General features: G+C 42.4%; 1 pseudogene; it reads left to right on the plus strand.

Annotated features, from left to right (window-relative positions):
* The first annotated feature begins 7052 nt into the window (after positions 1-7052).
* LOC138493185 (ubiquitin-conjugating enzyme E2 L3 pseudogene) lies at positions 7053-7675 on the plus strand (annotated as a pseudogene).
* Positions 7676-8027: the final 352 nt, after the last annotated feature.

Consider the following 8027-nt stretch of genomic DNA (forward strand, 5'->3'; position numbering starts at 1 on the left):
CCGAAGTTCAGTACACCCCTAATATCAAGGAGTGTTTAATCAAAGAGTGACTCCTCAAGGTAGCTAGGTCCTGTCCATTGCTCCTGTATGAACCCCAGTACAAACAGTGGTGTAACACAAAATGTGTGGGGCCCTCTGTGAGAACTGCTCAGGTACCCACAAACTTCTTGAAGAAGAACAGGATGCACCACATACTTCCTGCACCACCAGGCATGTACAAAGCGAAGATGGCCATGCTGCCAAAGGAAACACAGAGCACTGCTCTAGATGAAAGATATGCCTTTTTGAATCAATCCTTACATCTTTTACCTAGTGTAGCAACAAGGGAAGGCAACATCTGTCCTCTGACACCTAAAAATTACCAGACGTCTCTGTGGAAAAAAAATTAAAATATGCATATGCTAAGGCAGCTTTTCGGTGCTATAAGGGTGGGCAGATCCTGAGGGACACTGACACTGTAAATAATTCAAAGACAGTGGTGGCAGGTTAATATGTTTATTGAAGGGGCATTGCCATCTCTAACAAATTAGTGTGAGTGACCAAGCACAGTGATTGAGCCCTTCTAATGTAGTATGGGTGTTGTTCTCTCCTGAGAAAATGTTTTGGATTTATCCATTTTATGGCACAGGTTTTGATGAAAATGGGGTAAAAAGCCATTCAAGTTAAAATCGGTTCTCTAGAGTAACACATGGAACATTTCCAGTGTAAGCTATTTCACCAGCAGTACATGAAAGTATTTTACTCAATGTTCATGATGCCTGTGTCCACAACAAAGGCTAATATTGCCACTTTATGTCACTTTTATGAAGCTGCAACCACAATCTACATACGCATATGCTGATGATACTATTTTATTACATCTTACCCCAACAGGACTTCAGTGTTCCTTAGAGGCCCTGTCTACCTATGCTACAAAGAACACCATGCAAATTAACCTCAAGAAGATGAAGATTATGATCATCAGACATCAGACCCAAAATAAAAAATGCTTCAGCTCGAAGCTTGCAAATGATACTCGTGAGTTTGTGAGATCTTATGTGTACTTGGGTGTTTATATCAAGTATTGTCCTACTTTATCCTTCGACCGGATATTTATTTCAAAGAAAGTACATTAAAAAATGGACACTTGTTAGAAGTTTTATAGCCAGGAAAGGGGGGTATAATGTGAAAGGGTTTTTGGAAATCTATAAGATTAGTGTTGTTCCTGGCATTCTATATGGAATAGAATCATTGCCCTCCCACTTCTTTACCTGGCTGGATCAGATTGAGGGAAAGCTGGTCCGCTCTGTCCTGGGTGTACCTTGGTCTATGTCTTTTGAAACACTGTGGTGTGAGCTTGGATTGACATCCTTTGTCACGCTCTGGATGATCTACCATTGCAGGTCTTTTGCAAAGCTGCATTGAGCCCAGAACGGCTCAAATTCGTGTTTAGGCCTTCTTGCTAATTGTACTTATGACAGCTGTCGAAACAAATTCTATTGTGACGCAGAGTTCTCTGCCATGACGCATTTTGATTGTTTTGCTTTGGTACCACCAGGCTAAAAGTAGTCTTACTTTGTTAAACAGTCATGTAAGACTAATTGCTGAGGTTTGGGACTGATCTCTAAATATTGCAAAGTTAAGCTCTAAAACACGATACACAGAGTACACCACACAAGGCTTTAGTCCTGCTATTCCCCATTCCTATTTATTAAAAATGTGTCCTTTTGCCTTGAGGTATTTCATTTTATATTTCTTTCAATATTTGACACACCTTTGATTATGTATGTGCTTGGCAGGTTCATGTGCTTGAGAAAAGACGCTGCTGCATTTTTTGGGCAGGTGATTGAAACTAGCTGACATATTCTCCTGCAATGTTATATTCTACAGGGGAATTATTACAAGGGCTACTATAATTTGTTTTCTCATCCTGCCAAGTTATTGTTGGATCAATTTTGGGGTATGATATACTCTGCAGAATACATGGTAATTACTGCACAGACAGAATCATATTCGGATATTTTCACACACATAGCCTTCCAGCTCAATACACATTTTGTTTTGCTGATGTTAATTGTGCTCCTAATTGGTGACGGAAATTGTTAACTAGGTGACAGCTAGAGACTGAGAGAGGTTCCACCCAGGAAGGTGAGAACACAGATTCTGCAAGACTGCAAGGTGAAGTCCTGGATTCCCTCCCTATGATTATTACCACATTAAAAAGCTGCACACACAAACCGAGCACATGAAGGAGAAGCACAGGTAATACTAGGACACAGGTCAAGGGACCACGAGGGTCGTTGGCATCCACTCGCTTTGTTCAGAGGGCAAATGTCATCCTGACTGGGTGTTTTCAAGTAATGCAAATGATCTGCCCCCACTTAAAATTAGGCATGACTGGGGTCGGAACCCATGCCACGCTGCTGGGAGATCATACTAATGAGGCCACTCAACATGCTTATCAGAGTCTGTAAAATGGATCATATTGATGTTCTGCTACATAGACATGTTTTGTTACAGTTTCTTGGACATAAACGGTGTGCACCTTTTATACTTAGCCAGCAATGTTATAGGGGCATTTGTTCTCTTGGAAAATGCCTAATTCTCCTGTGCACTTTCTTCTGTTGGGAACATTTCACATTAGGATGACGTCATTTACTGTGATGTGTGTGTAGGGCTTGAACACTGTGTATTACAGATGAACACTTTTGTTGTTGTTGTTATTTAGAGCATGAAAAATACAAACAGTTTTTTAAACGTACCTTGGCGCTTCAACTTCAAACAGCGCTGCTCCTGGTCTATGGTCTGGCGCCTTGGTTGGGCAATGACAGGGTCAGCTGCCAGACATGCTCCTCTGTTTCGCCTGCCAGAAGGGGCACATGGGCCGACTCTAGGTTGGCTTCAGTGTTGCCAGGCCCGCTTATTAGAAGTGACTTTTTGTAGATTTTGTCTGCTTATTTCCGCTATTAAGCGCTTATTTTTGTGCTTGTTCAGTTCAAGCAAACAAAAACCGCAACAGGCTAAATCACTTCGCTGCTGTGGCCGTGCTTCATTAACATGAATCAATGAAAGAGTTAACTTTTCCGGGCCATCAGCTTTTCCTTCTTCATTTCAGGTGTCACTGTCTGCGCTGCTGCAGTGAAGTGAAGAAGCGCAACAATAAACCTGAAATAGGAGTTCAATTCCCCATGGCTTATTGTTGGCTTCTTCACTTCACCGGCGCTACAACGCCGCAACCTGCTACTAAGTTTAATTTCTAATGAAACATAGCAGCAGGGGTCGGCACTGCAGCACTGGTGAAGTCAAGTAAAGAAGCCAACAATAAACCACAGGAAAGTTATCTCACCCCTGCAGCGTCGACCCCTGCTGCGAAGCATTTCATTTCTAATGAAACTAAGCAGCAGGGGTCAGAGCTGCAGCAGTGAAGAGAAGAAGCACAGCAATATAGCACTGGGGAAGTTAACTCCTATTTCAATCATGTTCTGTGAGTTAACTTATCGTGGCTTACTGTTGTGCTATTTCACTTCACCGCTGCAGCCACGACCCCTGCTGCTAAGCATATATAAGTGCTATTAAGGTGCGTTAAAGGACACAAGCCCTGCAAAGAAGCTAGGAGGAGTGCCACAAAAGCATCATCCAGGGTCCATATATTAAGCACATTTTCGAGACAGTCGAGTTCTCGAACCGCATCCAACTACACCACTGACTGTTGTCATGCCGTAGCCACAAGAGATGCCCGAGACTCTTCTACCAGCATTCCAGATCCGCCATCCAGCACAGAGACGAGTCTTGGCCCCGAGATGCCACGACGGACAGCCTGCAGACATCCATCCAGCCTCACTTGCTACACTGCCTGCCGCCTGGTACCCGCAGCTGTCTCCCAACTCTAACTCTGTCTCAAGGGCTGTAAAGTGCCCTGGAACAATCTTGACACTGTAGAGCACCAAGAACTACTTCAGCACTAGGTATATGGCCACAACACAGCCGAATGCAGCATAATTGTGCCTTTAAACACTTGTGTATAGGCGCGTTATAAATGCCATATCATATCAAATCATTCAAGGGGGGGGGCTTTGACCTGAACCAGGCGTGTAACCTGCAGAGGTGAAGAAGGCTGATCAATAGGACAGTCAGAGAAAGCTCTATCTTTAATGATATAACACATTCCTTCAATAGTAGCCATTGAATAAAGAGCCGGTGGCCTATATATTGAGTATTTATGGCCATAGACCCAGGTGGATGAAGGAGAATTTTCCCAGTCGGCATATTGCCCACTCCACATGTTCTCCCAACCTTAAATAATGTGAAGAACAACTCAACAATTATACATAACTATCTAAAGATTTGTCAATAAGTTGTGCAATGCTTGACCCAGTGCCAAGAACCAAAAAAAGGTGAGGGAGTGACACCCTCCCCCGAACCACAGAAGCCAAATAGATTGACCCTTCCCACCATGTTTGGCATGGGCCCCTGGATACTAAAGTAACAGGTAACCATGTGACAGCCAATGGGGGGACGATGGATTAGGGAGAGGTTGTGGATAGGTAGGGGGTGGTAGGAAGACTGGAAAGAGGGTAAGCAAAACATAGTTTGGATGGGTGTGGGGGAGCTTAGGGAAAATAGGCACACATAACATTTGCTAACACTCCTGACCCATTCCTACCAGCAACCCTGCATGTCATAAGTACCTACAACCTATTTCTACATGCACCTTTTCCCTACCTACTGCAGTGTGGAGTTTCCACCATGTAACATATGGCATAAATGTATTTAGCATGAGAATATGACTAATAGAGCATAACGAAACATGAAGGTTGTAACATCAACTCAGTACCACATGAAAGCACATAACATTAGCCTTACTACTAACTTGCACATTGAATAGAGAATGTTTTGCAGCACATGTAACACATATTGGCACAAGAGCAAGCGTGATGTGACACACAAGTGGTCTTCCACTTTCATGAAGGAACAAATACATGGCCCATTGGGCAAGCGAAGGGAAACTAGATCGGCAGCAACATTACAAGACTGCTCCTCATCTTAATGCAATAATGGTGAACTAAACGTGGCCCTTCAGTAAGTAATGGTATGGTGTTTTTCCACGTGTTTCACTCGCAGCGCGTAATGTCTCCCAAAAAATGTAAAGACACAATGCCTCTCTGTTCAGAACAACCCTCCTAACCATGGAGCACTGAATGAAGCTGCCATCGCCCCTTGACCATAGCGTTTGTCAATGCGAGCTGCACACAGTCAGAGAAATGCCCCACAAAGCATATCAAACGTTGCACCAAGCGCTTAACTGAGTGTCCAGGGCCACCGCGGGGTGACTCAGACATGAAGCAGTAGAGCGTTGCTCACACCGCACAGACTCTGTGCTCACTGCCGTGTTCGGGGATGATGGTGCTGCATAATTCCTCCTGTGTCCATCTGCTTGTCAGATTTCCCCACACCAACCGCCATGACCGCCTACTAAATAGGCTGGTACTAATGATCACCAGCTGTTCATGCGGGTGAAGTGCACGGACTACAACCTTTCCACAAGGCTGCTGGGAATCGTAGTTCTCCCAGCAAACTGACCTGAAATGTGTACTGCATGCCTCTTTCTGCCCCAGCTCCAATTCCTGACACCCAGCCTTTGCCCTGAGTACCTGATCTTGAATTGACGCCTAACATTTGAGGACAGTGGACCACACCTTTTCTTAGATTAACCTCACTACTCCAATGCATTCCAGGACATGGATCTCGCTTCTGCTTCCATACCTCTCCTACTAGTTGTATTTCTAGTCAATCCCTCTGCAGGCAATGAAATAGTATTACTTTTGTCGATTAATTTACAGATTCATCAAGGAAGAGGGGATGGCCTTAGTAATCAGAAAAAGTAGCAACATTTCTGCTGAAGCAAGCTCATGATGCGGTTTGTTAGCCTAGTTCTGTCATTACATTTAATTTTGAAGCGGTGGTGAGGCTATTATATTGCTATATAAACATTTTGCTATGTTATATTTGTAACTGTATTTTTTTACCATTTCACTGCTTTGAATTATACTATGCACATTTTAAAAGATCATTTACAATATTTAGGCTGCGTAAACGTCCAAAGAAAAAGAACACTGTTACTTTTATTGTGGAATATTAACCCTGGAACGATTTAGATGTTTGTCCTATAAAGCTCCTTAAAAATATAGAAAAAAAATCTATTTTTATTTTCAACATACACATAATATTCTACGATCCATTAAGTCATATAAATACAAAATCACTTTGAGAATGTTCATTGGTTATGCCTGCTCATTTCTAGGCCTGATGGAGCACCATACATCCAGCATAGATGGAACATTGTGTACTCTTACTTTTTGATTAATTCATGTATTAATCACTCAATAGATACAGATGGCATGGTCATGTCAAGGTTCATGTGTTTCTTTACTTACTTTCCTTGCCTACTGGCACATCATAGGCTCTACCTTGTCTCCAGATCTTATTTTGGCTTCTTTTTTTTTAAGAAACAGTCAGCTGCAAGCCATTAGTTAATTAGGCAGTTTGTTTTCTGTGGACATCCTTGGCAAGATAAGTTCTGAAATGTTCCATTTAGTTTATACATTCCTTGGAACATGTTTTGGCAGGAAAGGGCCTTTCCTCCTTAACCTACTGTTTACAGAAACATGGCATGAAATGTTATTGTTAATGTTAAAGGACATTTAGACAGTGCACTATCACCAGTGGAGTGGTCCCTTGGCGCTCTGGAGGATCTGAAAAGGAAAGGGGGTGGGGTGAGCTAGTATAGCAGGAAAAGTGCAAGATAGCAGTGATGTGCTGTTGGCAGCTTCATTTCGGATAACACCGTTCGCTGAGTTTAGGTGTGTTTTTTGGTTGGTAGCCGTCGTTTTCTGTTGTGCTGGGCTATGTGTGAGTTGTTTTGTTGCTGCCCTGTAGTGAGGTTTGTGCAGTTTGGTGTGCTTTAGAGGTGTGGTTGTGTGTGGTTGGAGTTTGAGGGGTGTATGCAGAAGGGTGAGATTTTTAGTTGGTTGGTTAGTGACATCGCTAGCTAGATGTATCGCATGTTGATTCTGGGAGGGGGAAAATCCAGCAGAATCCAAGATGGCGGCCAGCAGGAGGCTGATGAAGGAGCTCGAAGAAATCCGCAAATCTGGAATGAAAAACTTCTGTAATATGCAAGTTGATGAAGCAAATGTGTTGACTTGGCAAGGGCTGATTGTTCCTGACAATCCTCCATACGACAAGGGAGCTTTTAGGATTGAAATCAATTTTCCAGCAGAGTACCCTTTTAAACCACCGAAGATCACATTTAAGACAAAAATCTACCACCCAAATATTGACGAGAAAGGACAGGTTATCTTACCAGTAATTAGTGCAGAGAATTGGAAGCCAGCAACGAAAACAGACCAAGTAATCCAGTCACTTATAGCGCTGGTAAACGACCCCGAACCAGAACACCCTTTGCGGGCTGACCTAGCTGAAGAATACTCAAAAGACCGTTAAAAAGTCTGTAAGAATGCTGAAGAGTTTACAAAGAAATATGGTGAAAAGCGACCAGTGGACTAAGTTCTGATGCAGTGGTGTCAGTTTAAAAATGAAAAAAAGGGAAAAAAAAGAAAAACCTGTGACTGAAGACTGGGAGCAGTGTACTACAGTTGCTTACCCTCCGCCAAGCAGGATTCTGGAGCATGGACGAGTTCCAACATTTGGTGTTAGCTTGTGGTTGTTCATAACTTTCTACAGTGTTATTCACCAAAAGGTGGTATAGATAACCTGTAAAAGGAAAGATTAAATATTGAACGATGTTCTAGTTCTGCTCTTTGTTTAAAAATCACTGCTTGAAGATACTTTAAAAAGATGTTGTTTTTCTTGTCGAAATTTATCAGATCTGAAACTCATTCTGCCCTCAAGGAAAAACAGTTATGTCTGATATTTTGTTTGGAGTGAACAATTATTAGTAACACAGTGGAAATTAATTGGAATTTTCTTAAAATCTTAAAATAATGAAATGTTTTAGGAGTTACATTAGTTTGAATGAATGTATGAAT

This window comes from Ambystoma mexicanum, chromosome 10 (genome assembly GCF_040938575.1).
Source record: "Ambystoma mexicanum isolate Mex_15411 chromosome 10, UKY_AmexF1_1, whole genome shotgun sequence".
Lineage (NCBI taxonomy): Eukaryota > Metazoa > Chordata > Amphibia > Caudata > Ambystomatidae > Ambystoma > Ambystoma mexicanum.